Source organism: Hyaena hyaena, unplaced genomic scaffold (genome assembly GCF_003009895.1).
Source record: "Hyaena hyaena isolate Hyena2069 unplaced genomic scaffold, ASM300989v1 scaffold_56, whole genome shotgun sequence".
NCBI classification, from domain to species: Eukaryota; Metazoa; Chordata; class Mammalia; order Carnivora; family Hyaenidae; genus Hyaena; species Hyaena hyaena.
This window is the reverse complement of record NW_024080688.1, coordinates 603,867-617,627: the sequence shown is the minus strand read 5'-3', so window position 1 is coordinate 617,627 and position 13,761 is coordinate 603,867.

Genomic DNA, 13,761 nt, shown 5'->3' with positions numbered 1-13,761 from the left:
CCATGTATGAACTAGGATGTAGGCTCTCACCAGACACCAAACTCTCCCAGCTTCCAGAACTAATGTCTGCAGTTTATAAGCCACATAGTCCATGGTATCCTGTTAGAGCAGCCTGAGTGGACCAAGACAGGCTCGCTATTTGGGAGGGAGGCTGGATGGCCAAGCAGGTAGGACTCAGGTTGAACCCCGGCTCCCCCTCTCTTGACCCGGGGTACCAGCCCCCTCCCCTGTGGGCTGGCAGTCTGAGAAGGGCTGGAACCCAGGAAGGTTCAAGGACTGAAGGGACAGCCATCAGGCCACTAGGGTGCGCACACGGACTGACTCTGGCCCCCGGGCCCACACCTGTACCTAAACACTACTTGGAAGGCTGGGAAACCATTGGGACTTCTGTTAATTGGGACTCGCTAAAGGTGAGGGGCGCTCTGGGTGCTTGCTCATTCGTTTAGTCAATAAACACTCTCTCAAGGGGCGTCTGGTTGATTAAGCATCTGACTCTTGATTTGGGCTCAGGTCATGATCTCGTGGTTTGTGAGTTCGAGCCCCACTTCTGGCTTTAAGCTGACATCGGGGAGCCTGCGTGAGACTCTCTCGCACCCCCTCTTGCTGCCCCTCCCCCCTCAAAATAAATAAATAAATGTGCGGCTCTGGGCTGACAGCTAGTTCAGAGCCTGGAGCCTGTTTCAGATTCTGTGTCTCCCTCTCTCGCTGTCCCTCCCCCACTCGCACTCTGTCTCCCTGTCTCACAAAAATAAATGAACATTAAAAAAACACTCTGTACACAAATGTTTATAACACCTCTATTGATAATTGCCTTAGAAGCAACCCAGATGCCCTGCAACTGGTGAACAGATAAACTAATGGAAGTATAAGCCCTACAATAGAATAAAAAGAAACCTACTATTCATGGACACAATAACATGGGGTGAATCTTAAAAGTCAGTTTCAAGTCTCCACACTGTGTGATTCCAATTATAGGCCATTCTAGAGAAAGCAAAGCTGTAAGGACCAAAAAAAAAAAAAAGACAGACAGAAAGAAAAAGTATCAGTGGCTGCCAGGGGCTGGGGTTGGGGTCAGGCATTGACTGGGAAGGGGCACCAGGGAATTTTCTGGGAAGCCGGGAATGTTCTATCTTGTTCTGGGAGTTGGCTACAGGATATATACATGTGTAAAAATTCCTAAGACTTCACATTTGAGATCTGTTTCCCACTGTGTAAATGATATCTTAATTTTAAAACCAAAGGGGTGGGTGAAAAGCAGGCGGGCAGGCGGGCAGCGCTGGGGGCGGAGTCGGGTCAGGGGTGGACCCCAGGCCGCCAGGCCGCCGCCGTGGGAGGGACCCAGGGCGCGACCCAGGGGAGGTCGCGCGGCTCCGCTGCACACCAGGGCCGCAGCCGGTCCGAGCCCGGGTGGTGGCGGAATGCGACAGCGCCACCTCCGCGCCCCTCGCGCTCCGTGTGCGTCCCGCCCGCCCAGGCTGAGAAAGACCGGACGCGGGCCGACCAGGGTGGGCGGGGTCCATTGTCCGCACGTCCGCTCCAGCTCGCCCTCTGCCATTGTCCCCGGGGTGGGACCGTCTGCACGGGCCCGGGTCTGGCCTGAGGACGCGGGAAGGAAGCGGGCGGGGGGAGGGGTGCCTAGGTGGCGAGGCGACGACGCCTCCAGAGCGCAGCGACCTTCCCAGCTTGGCCCGCCAGCCTGGGGTCGTCGCGAGCCCCGCCGCCCCCTCGCTCCGCATGGTGCGTGCAGCTGGCGGTCCCTGGAGGGCGGGGCCACCATTGGCTGCCCCTTCCCCCCCCCCCACCACGCGCCTATCCCCATTTCCCCGTTCGGGGGCCTCGAACAGGAGCCCCCGTTCCAGGGGAGAAGTGGGGTGCCCAGCAACGAGGCAACGGCAGATAGATGAACGCAGACCTGGGGAGACTCGTGCGGGAGATCGCGTGTAGTTCAGGAGGTCGGGGCGGAGGGCCAAGTTCCCAAGATGAGAGAAAGCGCCCTAAGGGTTTGAGGCCAGCGGGCCGAGGCACGTGGGGAGTAGGAGGTGAGGTCAGAGGGCGCCTAGTGGGAGCACACACTTTAGGGGCGTGGCCAGATTTGAGGGTCCAGTCTAATGAGTGGACGGTGGGGCTTGGGCCGGCTGCTCGCTGAGAAACGGGGGCAGGACGACTTTTGTTCCAGTCATGGCCTATCTCTTGCCCTCTCCGGGCTCAGTTTCTCTGGTTGTAGAAAGCGTCTGAACTGGGTTGGAAATTCCGACTTCTTTCAAACCTGAGATTAATGTGACATCACATTTTTTTGTACAAGAAATATGCATGCAGCTGTTCACGGAGGCAGACGGACTGAAACATGCTGAGAAATCAAACCGGCACAGCCAGGGACGCCCTGGGTGGGAGGCTGTCGCTGGGCCTGTGGCTGGACCCCAGGACTTGAGGAGCCACTTCACCGCCCGAGGCGGGGAGTTTAAAGGACTCGGACACTAAGGGTGCGTTCCCCGAAAGACCCACCAGGAGGCGACAGAGACCAGGCTTGCTGCATCAGTTTGTTTCGAAATCCAGTTACAGAAAAGTTGTGAGAATAAAATAGAGAACTCTTGGACCCCTTCTTAACCCTGACTCACCAAGTTTTAGCATTCTTACCCACTCTCTGCATATTCAAGTCCCCCTCCAAGCACCGGAGAGTAAGTTGCAGATGTGACGCGGTGAACCCTAAAACCCTTCAGTGACTTCTTCCCAAGAGCAAGGGCACTCTGTTACACAACCACAGCAGAGTTTTCAAGATCAGGTGATTTAATCGTGGTGCAATACTATTCTTTAACCTGCAAAACCTTATTCAAATATTGCCAATTGTCTCACAGAGGTCTTCTATAGCATGTTCCCTCAACCTTGCCCCAACCGGCCAGGATCCGTTCTAGGACCACATTTAGTTGTGTGCTCTTGTTTTAATTGACGTTTCTTCACTAAGCTTTACTGGGCTGAGAAGATGGATATAGAGAGTTCCAGCCTCACTGTTCTTAAGTGAATGACCCCCGGGCATTGGAAGTGCCAGGTTCGGGGGCAAAACTCAGGGGGAGAGGCTGGAGGGGGCAAAGAAGGCACTTGCATTCTGGGTTGGAATCTTTTCTTCTGTCCTTCTTGGCCTGACCCATTTTCCCAGGACTTTGGCCATGGGGATCATCATCGTCAGCCACCACAGTCTTCAAATGGGCCACTGACTCTTTGTGAGAATTTGGGAAAGAAAGGCAAATGCCCCCAACCCTCCCAACCGAGGCCAACAAAAGACCAGTTGGAAGCCCTGTTCTCCATCTGGAGAGGAAGAAGGGAGAGGAAGAAGCGCTCTAAGGGCTCCAAAGACTGGGAGAGAAATCCTTTTGCCAGTCAGGTAGCCCCCATGTTGTGCTTGCAACAAAATTGCAGGAGGGCCCAAACCTCTAGTCAACCAATAGAGATTAAACATAGTTTCTTTAACGTTCACTATGGAAAATGGAAACATACACAAAAGCAGAGGAAGCGGTATAATGAATGCTTATTTACCTCTCACCTAGTTGCAACAGAAACTAAGGCTTCATGATGGATTACTACTGATGTTTGGCATTAAACTCAAAAAGAAGTTAAAATAATTTTAGAGTTACATTACTCCAATACTACTCCCTTTCTTTTCTGTTGTCTATTTATGTGACAAGACCTCTGTTTATACCTATAAAAATGAGAACTAGGAAGAGATGAAGCTGAACACTGTCTCATCATGGATATAAGGAATATATTTACCCACTGGTTCACAAAACCAGAGAAATCTAATCTGCTCATAAAAAAAATTTTTAAATTTTATTTTAGAGGGAGAGGGAGGGTGAGTGGGGGGAGAGGGGCAGAGGGAGAGAGAGAGAGAGAGAGAGAGAGAGAGAGAGAGAGAGAGAATCTTAAGCAGGCATCACACATAGCACAGAGCCTGATGCTGGCTTCAATCCTATGACTCTGGGATTATGACCTGAGCGGAATCAAGAGTTGGACGTCAACCAACTGAGCCATGCTGGCACTCCCAGAATAATATTTTTTAAACACTTTAGTGATTTATGGTCATAGAACATTTTTTTTATTTAAAAAAATTTTTTTTAATATTTATTTATTTTTGAGAGACAGAGACAAAACCTGAGCAGGGGAGGGGCAGAGAGAGAGGGAGACAGAATCTGAAGCAGGCTCTAGGCTCTGAGCTGTCACCACAGAATCTATGAACCACGAGATCATGACCTGAACCAAAATTGGATGTTTAACCGACTGAGCCATCCAGGCGCCCTCACAGAATATTTAAAATTTTGAAACTTCACTTCAGAAAATTTTGAAACTGCTTTACTTTGTAGTTTTTCCTACAGAGAAGTAAGATCATGGGATCAGGTATAAGAGTATATTACCCAAGGCCAAAACTTTGTGGGGACTGTGGAACTGAATTCAAGTTTCAAAATATTCATTACTTTGAATAGTCAACATATTGAAAAATAATGAGGGAAGGGACATCTGGCTGGCTCAGTCGGAAGAGCACATGACTCTTGATCTAAGGGTTGTGAGTTTGAGCCCCCTGATGGGTGGAGAGATTACTATAAAAAGGATAAGAAGTTTTAACGATGTTTAAAAAAACAGTTTGAAGTAAAACTTCATAAATAGAGAAGAGCTTATTCATTCATGTGGGTGATATTGGGTCATTATGCTCTTTAGATTCGTTGGAAAGATTACCAATAGTGATGAAACACAATGTCAATATTTAAAATATCCTGGGGCTCCTGGGTGTCTCAGGTGGTTGAGCATCCGACTCTTGATTTTGGCTCAGGCTCATGATCTCAGGGTTGTGGGATCAAGCCCCATATCTGGCTTTGCGTGGAGCGTGGAGCCTGTTTAAAATTCTCTCTCTCTCTCTCTCTCTCTCTCTCTCTCTCTCTCCCCCTCTGCCCCTTTCCCACGCTGGCACTCTCTCTCTAAAAATAAAAATAAGTAAATAAATAAAATTAAATATCCTGGAAAGCACATTCTTTATTTCTGATTAAACTTTAAAATATTGTCGAAGCCAACTTTAAATGGGGTGAGAAGGTGCACAGTGTTTCCAGAGTCCTCGGTCTGCGGTTCTGCGATGGACAGCACCAGGGAGCTAGGCCTGAAGGGCAGGAGCCCGCTGCATGCTGGCCTCCCTCCAGACTCAATCTCCTCTGGTGTTTGTGCCATAACTGGGAGATTTCTAGTTCAATCACTGACCATTTCATCCTCAATACCTCCCTTTCCAAAGGTGGAAGCATCCTAAAGTGCCCGCATGGGATGTGTATCATAGGATCCTGGGGCGCCAGCCATCTGAGGGGCTGTGGGGTCCCTGAGGCGAGGAACCTAGCCCCTCCCTGTTCCCCTCATAGACTTGGGGGGTGGTTAAAGGTGTGTAAATGCACCCCAGAACTCACTGTGTGGCTGTTACAGAGGCCCAGCCTGGCCAGTGCTAGAATGGATACTCAGAAAAGGGAGTGAAGACCACTTTCCTGGTCTGTATGGGGGTTTGATAAAAGGAGAAGGGATGGTCAAGGAAGACTTCTGAGAAGAGGCACTCTTTGAACGAAGAATAGAAATTTCCTAAGTGGACAGAGGGACAGAGGCGCAGGGGGAAGAACACGTGCAAAGGGGAGGAGGTGACAGCAAGTGGCGGTAGCAAAGGGCACACATGCGAGCAGGGCTTCCAAACAATACAGCAGCACTAGTTTCCGTGAACTGAATCTTGAATGATTCCATTTCACCCCCAGCCCCACTCCGGGTGCTTTTAGATGATTCCAATTTAAACGAAACGTCCGGCATAGGTAAATCCACAGAGACAGAGTCCAGAATGGTGATTAGGGGAGGGTGGAAGGGGAATGGAGAGCTAGTGCTGAATGGCTTTGGGCTTTTTGGGGACCAGATAGAGACGGCGGTTCCACAATACTGTGAAATGTACCAAATGCCACTGGATTGCTCATCTTAAAACTTCAGTTAATTTTCCTATGTGAATGTCATCTTAATAAAAAAGGACCACTCAATCAGAAAAAAAAGAAAAGTCAAAATGGACAAATAATGCCTCCTATCTGGTATTTACCTCAAATGGATCCAGTGTGAGGGGTTGGGGAGTGGAGGCAAGAACAGGTGAACAAGATTGACTGCAAGTTGGTAATTGTTGATTTGGGTTCATTGTACTATTCATCGTTTGCCTATCTTTGAAAGATTCCTTAATAAACTTAAAGAGAAGAATAAGAACTTGCTAGGCAGACAAATGAGGTGTGGGTGGATCATTGCAAGAAGAGGGAAGAGCGTATGCGAAGGTGCAGAGGAGTGAAGCGGCACTGGGCATGGCCTGGGGAGGGTGGGACACCTGGGTGAAGGCCTGGGGACGGCCAAGCCCCAGGTCACACAGCCAGCGGAGGGCCAAGCTGCCTGCTTTTTCTTTCTTTCCTTTCTTCCTTTCTCTTTCTCTCTCTCCTTTCCTTCCTTTCTCCTTTTTCCTTTTTAAAAATAAAGTCTTGGGGCGTCTGGGTGGCCCAGTCAGTTAAACGTCCGACTTCGGCTCAGGTTATGATCTGCCCATTCTCCCTTTCTGTAGTCTGCTTGGGGTTCTCTTTCTCCCTCTCTCTCTGCCCCTCCCCTGCCAAATAAATAAACATTAAAAAAGTAAAATCTTGGTTTTAACCAGAAAGAGTCTCAAAGCTGCTAGGTCAGCTGTCGCATATCTTCTCTTATTGGTGGGGCCTTATCCAGAAGCCATTTAATCTTACTTTGGACATGATTTTGAGTTGGGGTAGATGGAATCCCACCCCATCGTAGATGAAAAGCAGTTTTTAGAGGGGAAATGGAAATCTTTGAAGTAAGGCAAGCACTTGGGAAATAATGAAATGTGATGGCCACAGCCTGGGTTGGGAGGATACACATAGGAAAGCTAATGAAAAGAGGTATTAGAATAAAAATACATAGTCATCAAGGAAATGCAAATCAAAACCACAATGAGATACCACTTACACACATAGGAGGGGTATAATTAAGAAGTCAGATAATAACAAGGGCTGGTGAGCATGTGGAGGCTGCTCTTCGGGATGTAAAATGATTCAGCCACTGGAAACAATCTGATAGTTTCTCAAAAGGTTAAACATAGTTACTATATGACCCAGCAATTCCACTCCTAGGGAAATGAAAACATATGTTCGTTCAACAACTTGTGTATGAATGTTCATAGCAGCACTACTCATAATAGCCAGAAGTAGAAAAAGCCCAAATATCCACCAACTGATGAATAAGAATGTGACATATTCATACAATGCCATATTCTTCAACAATAAAAGAAATAAGGTACTGAAACATGCTACTGTATGGGTGAAACTTGAAAATACCCTAAATTAAAGTAGCATCTCAAAGGACCATACATGGTAGAATTCCATTTACATGAAATGTCCAGAGTAGGCAGATCTGCAGATAGAAAGGTGATTAGTGGTTGCTTTGTGCTGGGAAGAATGAGAGAAGAGGAGGGTGACAGCTACGGGGAGCAGGGTTCCTTCTGGAGGTGATGAAAATGTCCCGGAGTTCGTGATACTGGAGCACAACTCTGTGAATATACTAAACACTATCGAATAAAACACTTCAAATGGGCAAATTGTGTGGTTGTGTGAGACTTAGCCCAGTACATTAAAAAAAAAAAAAAAAAAAAAAACCTTACTGGGAAGGGGGGTGATGGGCATGGAGGGCACTTGTTGGGATGAGCACTGGGTATTATTATATGGAAACCAACTCGATGATAAACTATAAAAGAAAAAGAAATTTTTAAAAAAGGTATAAAGGGAGTCCAGGATGTTTTAGCGCAGGGGCAAGAGTGTCACACTCTGATAATCCAAGTGTGCTCTGGGCTGACAACTCGGTCATGGCGATAAAATGAATTTCCGCAGGAAGTGTGTCATATGCTTTGGAAGAGACCTACTGAAAATGAGTAAGAGAAAAAAAATTTCCAGTGTTTAAAGCAGTGTGAGTCAGGGTCTCTATTAAAAGAAGGCTGTCAAGGGCCGCCTGGGCAGGCAGAACGATACTTCAGAGAGTTAGAGCACTTGTGAGGTTATGTCTTAACACGCACAGATTACACATACTCTTTAGTTTAATTGTCTGAGGAAAAGGTTCACTGGTAAATTCAAATTTTGTGTATAAATATTTTGGGAAGCAAATAAAGTGGTCTTTAAATAAAAAGTTGGACTGTATTATGATAGGGCATTTATTTATTTTAGGGCATGTAAAATGGAGAAAAACTTTGTTGATGTTTGAAATTCTTACATTTTGTGCTTGAAACATCAACTATTAAAAATACATTTTTTTTTGGAGTGCCTGGGTGGCTCAGTTGGTTAAGCGTCTGACTTTGGCTCAGGTCATAATCTCACGGTTTGTGGGTTTGAGCCCCACGTTGGGCTCTGTGCTGACAGTTAGCTCAGAGCCTGGAGCCTGCTTCCGATTCTGTGTCTCCCCCTCTCTCTGACCCTCCTCTGCTCACGCTGCCAATCTCTCTCAGAAATAAATTTAAAAGAAACATTAAAAAATCATTTTTTTTGAGGTGCCTGGGTGGCTTGGTTGGTTAAGCATCTGACACTTGATTTTGACTCAGGTGGTGATCTTGTGTCATGATATCAAGCCCTATGTCGGGCTCCGAGATGAACATGGAGTCTGCCTAAGATTCTCTCTCTCTGCCCTTCTCCCCTGCTTGCTCTTTCCCTCTCTCTAAAGTACAAAAAATGCATTTTTAAAAGGACATGAGAAAATTTTAAGCTGTCTGCAACTACTTCTCTCACAGCCCATTGTAGGTATGAACCTCTAGTCATTACAATAAATGAAAAACTAAACAGATGCTTTTTCTTTTGAACACTGGTTTTTGAGATGTCCTGATGTACTCTGTAAGGATTCTACCAGTTGAACACGATGTGCAAATCTCACGAAGAGCAGCACACTTAAGAGCACTGGCCCAATTATCATTTTAATGCTCCCATTAGTGTGCTCTATGTCAACACCATGATACTTTACATTTCATTTTTTCTTTTAGATCATGAAATGTTTCAAACAGTAAGAGAATAGAACATCCATGTACCCACTGTCATGCAGACGTTTTGTTATATTTGCTTCAAACCCGTCCCCTGGCTTCCTGCTCCTCCCCCTCCTCCCCCATGCACAATCCTATTACGGTCATACCCCGATCTCAGCTACAAATCTCCACTTCATCCTGTCCCAATATTTAACCCTTTCAATGGTTATGGTCAATGCTCCTTAAGGAGATTGTGAGCTGGGCAAAAAGTGTTAAGAGCAAGTGATTTGCCTTCTCAAGGTTACATAAAGCCTGAAATCTACAAATCTTGACTCCTTGTCCAGTAAAATGGAATAGTGGAAATAGCATAGGCTTTTTTTTTTTTTTATGCTTATTTTTGAGAAAGAAAGAGAGCATGACTGGGGGAGGGACAGAAAGAGAGAGGGAGACACAGAATCCGAACCAGGCTCCAGGCTCTGAGTTGTCAGCACAGAGCCAGACACGGGGCTCAAACTCCTAAACCATGAGATCATGACCTGAACAGAAGTTGGACACTTAACTGACTGAGCCACCCCGGTGCCCTGAAATAGCATAGGCTTTAGAGAGGCAAAATCAGCTGAGTTCAAATCCTGACTTTGCCATTGATGAAATGACCTATTTTTGAGGAAAAATCCAAGCTTCCGTTTTTGTAGGCAACATGGAAATCATACCAGCTCCTCTTCAGAGCAGGTCTAAGAATTGACTGGCAGGGGATAGGGATTCAATTGTGATTTCTAAATTCCACCTATTAGGGGTGCTGGGTGGCTCAGTTGATTAAGCGACTGATGTCTTGATTTCAGCTCAGGTCGTGATCTCATGGTTTGTGGGTTTGAGCTGTGTTGAGCTCTGCACTCACACTGTGGAGACTACTTCAGATTTTCTCTCCCTCTCTTTGCCCTGCTTGTGTACTCTCTGTCAAAATAAATAAGCTTAAAAATATAAATTCCACCTTTTAATGAGCATCTGTTAAGTGTCAGACATCATTCCTGGCATTAAGGACATAGCCGTGAACATGATAGTGTCCCTGCCACTGTTCTGATTAAGAAATCACCAGTAAAATCATTAGCCAACTGTATATGCTCCATTTGCAAGTTTTTGTTTCCTATGGCTGTGTTCTCTTTTTTGTTTGGGTTTTCCTGACACATCAGGACTTTTCCATTTCCCAAACCAACTTCAGAGCCAGGGGCTGGCCAGGGACAGCCCACATTCTGGCTATTGGGTGAGAATGGGAGACAGGATATAATATAAATATAGGTACAAAATTTTAAGTAGGCTTCACACCCAGCACGGGCCCAACATGGGGCTTGAACTCATGGCCCTGAGTTCAAGACCTGAGCTGAGGACCAAGAGTTGGATGCCTAACTGACTGAGCCACCCAGGTGCCCCAAGACAGGATACGTTCTGAAGAGAGCCAGATGAAAAGAGGCAGGTTCCTCTCCTCAAGGAATTCTTGCTCTATTAATGATATTAATAACTGAGACCATTTGTGGAACACTGATTTGAGGTCAGGTGCTGGGTGAGACATTTTACAATCATTTCTTTTAATCCTCACAACCGTCTAAGGTATAGTTTTTGTTTGTTTGTTTGTTTGTTTTTTAAGTAATCTCTAAGCCCAACGGAGGGCTTGAACTCATGACCCCAAGATCAAGTCACATGCTCTACCAACCCAGTCAGCCAGGTGCTCCTGCTCTAGCTTTTAATAAGAGTCTCAATATCTGCTCAAATGTCATCTTCTAAAGGAAAATTCGATTGGACAGCTTAAACTCAAATTCATAAAGGCAGAAGGACTAGACTTTGTCCAGTACTCTTGTTCTAGGTTGAACGATTTCTAATGCCAAAGGTACCAAAGAGTTTTTAAAAAATTTAAGTCTGAGCTTCTTATACTCCCAGTTCTCATACATTGACTAAATTTTAAAGCTCCTCCTATTATAGGACAAAAGGGTAAAAGATCAAACACCTCAGGCAGCATTTCTCAATCACCTGATAGACTTGGACTGGATGTCACGAAAAAGAGGCTATTGGTTCCCTTTGAAATGACAAGGCTGGGTCCCACCTCTAAAGGACCTTTGATGGCTTCTCTTGCAGCCTTAAGGGTGAAACTTTAGCAGGCAAGACCATTCTAGATTTCTTACAACCAGGCCACTACCCCTGCCCCAGGTTTTTAACCTTGTTGCTGATTCACACAGTGTTCTAGGCAGCCTATTAGTCCCTCAAGGATCACACCCATTGCTTGAACCACTTACCTTGGCCTTTTTCATCTCCGTGGTTTTAATACTGTTTCTTCAACTTGGAACACCCGTCTCACTCATCTCTACTCATCCAGAACCATCATCTGTCAACCCAGATACCACCGCCTCCTCCACTGAACTTTTCCCAACTGCCCTGTCAGAACTGCTTCCTCCTCTCCACTCCCACACATGGCTTCTGACTCTATTACAACATGTATTTCATCCTACCAAGTTCCTTTTCTCTTGATTTAGCACATCTCCAGAGCCCATCTTGCACACAGTGGCTCTCAAATGCTGTTGGGTGAATGAAGGGCTGAGCTGAACCGCCTGTATCGGCTGCTGAGGTCATATCCCCTCTGGCAGCGGGACATCCTTTTGACCACCAGGCCTGGAAACCCAGGCTTCAGGAAAGCCCAGTAGGTGATCCAAGCTGGGTCCAGAGCCCCTTCTAGGACAATACTAAAGCAGAAAATGATCTATTATAATCTAGCATTAGAAACATTATCAACTCTTCATTTCTCCACAGTGGACCTATTATTTTCATTTTAAAAAGTTTTGATATTTTTAATTAAAAAAAGACAAATACATTTCACATTCAAGAGATTCGTATTTTACAGAAGTCAAGCATGAAAGCACCCTCATTCCCTCTCCCAGAAGTAACTACCTGGGGACAGCTCAATGTTCAGTTTCTTCAGACTTACATACATACATTTACGCAAAGAATATTTTCACATAAACAGAGACACTATGCTATTCCACAACTCGCTCTTTAAATTTTTTTTTCTTTTAAAGAGAGAGTGAGAGAGCCAGAGAGAGATAGCAGGGGAGAGGGTCAGAGGTGGGGGAAGAGAGATAAAATCTTTAAAAAAATGTTTTTAACATTTATTTATTTTTGAAAGACAGAGGGAGACACAGAATCTGAAGGCTCTGAGTTGTCAGCGCTAAGCCCAATGCGGGCCTCAAACCCACGGACTGTGAGATCATGACCTGAACCGAAGTTGGACTCTTAACCGACTGAGCCACCAAGGTGCCCTGAGAGAAACAAAATCTTAAGCACGCTCCATGTTCAGTGTGGATCCTGGGATCACGACCTGAGTCAAAATCAAGAGTAAGACGTTCCACTGACTGAGCTCCTGAGGCGCCAAGTTTTTTCATTTTCATTTAATGCACTGATTTACATATTTACTTGCAAATGCTTCCTGGTCATTCATTTTTCTGTGAACTACTTCATAACCTTTACCTATTTTTCTGAGTTGTTTTCTTCTTTGTTCATATTACCTCTTATACTCACACACTGTAAACATTCATCTTTTGTTACATTATGTCGCAGAGCTATTTTCTAACACAATCATTTACCATTGCCTAACACTATAGTTTTGAGCAAGCCATTTAACCCACATTTCAGTTTCCTTACCTAGACAATGAGGACATTGCCTGTGTAAGACTGTAGGGAGAAGTGAGAACTGCAGGCCAAGTACTAGGCATTATATAAGCCTGGCATTCAGCAAGTACTCAATGTTAGCTACGCTTTACTACGTACACTTGAGGTCACAAGCTGATTAGGTATTTAGCTTAGCCCATAGGGTTTAAAAATAGCACATCTGAATCCTTTAGGTAAGACATACATTTTCTAGTTGGCCATACCCTCACCTGTCTCCCCAATTTGTTTTCACAACAGTTTCTCAGATTTGTTACCAGGCTTCTACTCTCCCAAGTTTTTAATGAATGAAAATAAAACAGGCTTTGAAATTATGTATTATACGTTACATAATTATTATAATCAGGCCTGTTCTGTGTACCAGTTACATACTGCACAACACTTGGATATACTGTTCAGTGTTACCCACTGTGGGTTTGGGCAATGTACAACCTGCACTTCTGTACATGGCAGCCTGGTCCACATTTCTTGAGTTTAAGGCATTCTCGCAGCAATCTGAAAAGCTTTCACAAGAAAGACTCTTTATTTTTACAACATGCGCTAGGTAGGATCAAGGTGGGAATGATACCTCTAGCATTTAGATGGGATAGGAGGCAGAGCTAGTAAGCCAGAAGCATGGGCTCAAATATCTTGACATTCAGACTGTGGCTATGAAGAACCAAGTCATCAGGTCCCTGCCTGGTACCATGTCAGAGGCAAGATGAGCTTCTCAATTTCCAGAGGCTTCTTAGTGATCAAGGAGAAATCATATTAAAAATTACTACCTCCAGGGGCACCTGGCTGGCTCAGCCGGTAGAGCATGTAACTAATCTCAGGATGGTGAATTCGAGCCCCATGCTGGCCATAGAGATTACTTAAAAAAAAAAATTGCTGTCCTTATAACAAAACCATAAATGGGATTCAGCTAGATAATAACCCCTTCCATGTATATAAAACATCAAATGTTAAATGTTTCACAAGGTGTGTTTAAATACCCATCATAACGTTTATTAACAAAGCCTACTGATAATAAACAGGGGTTACAG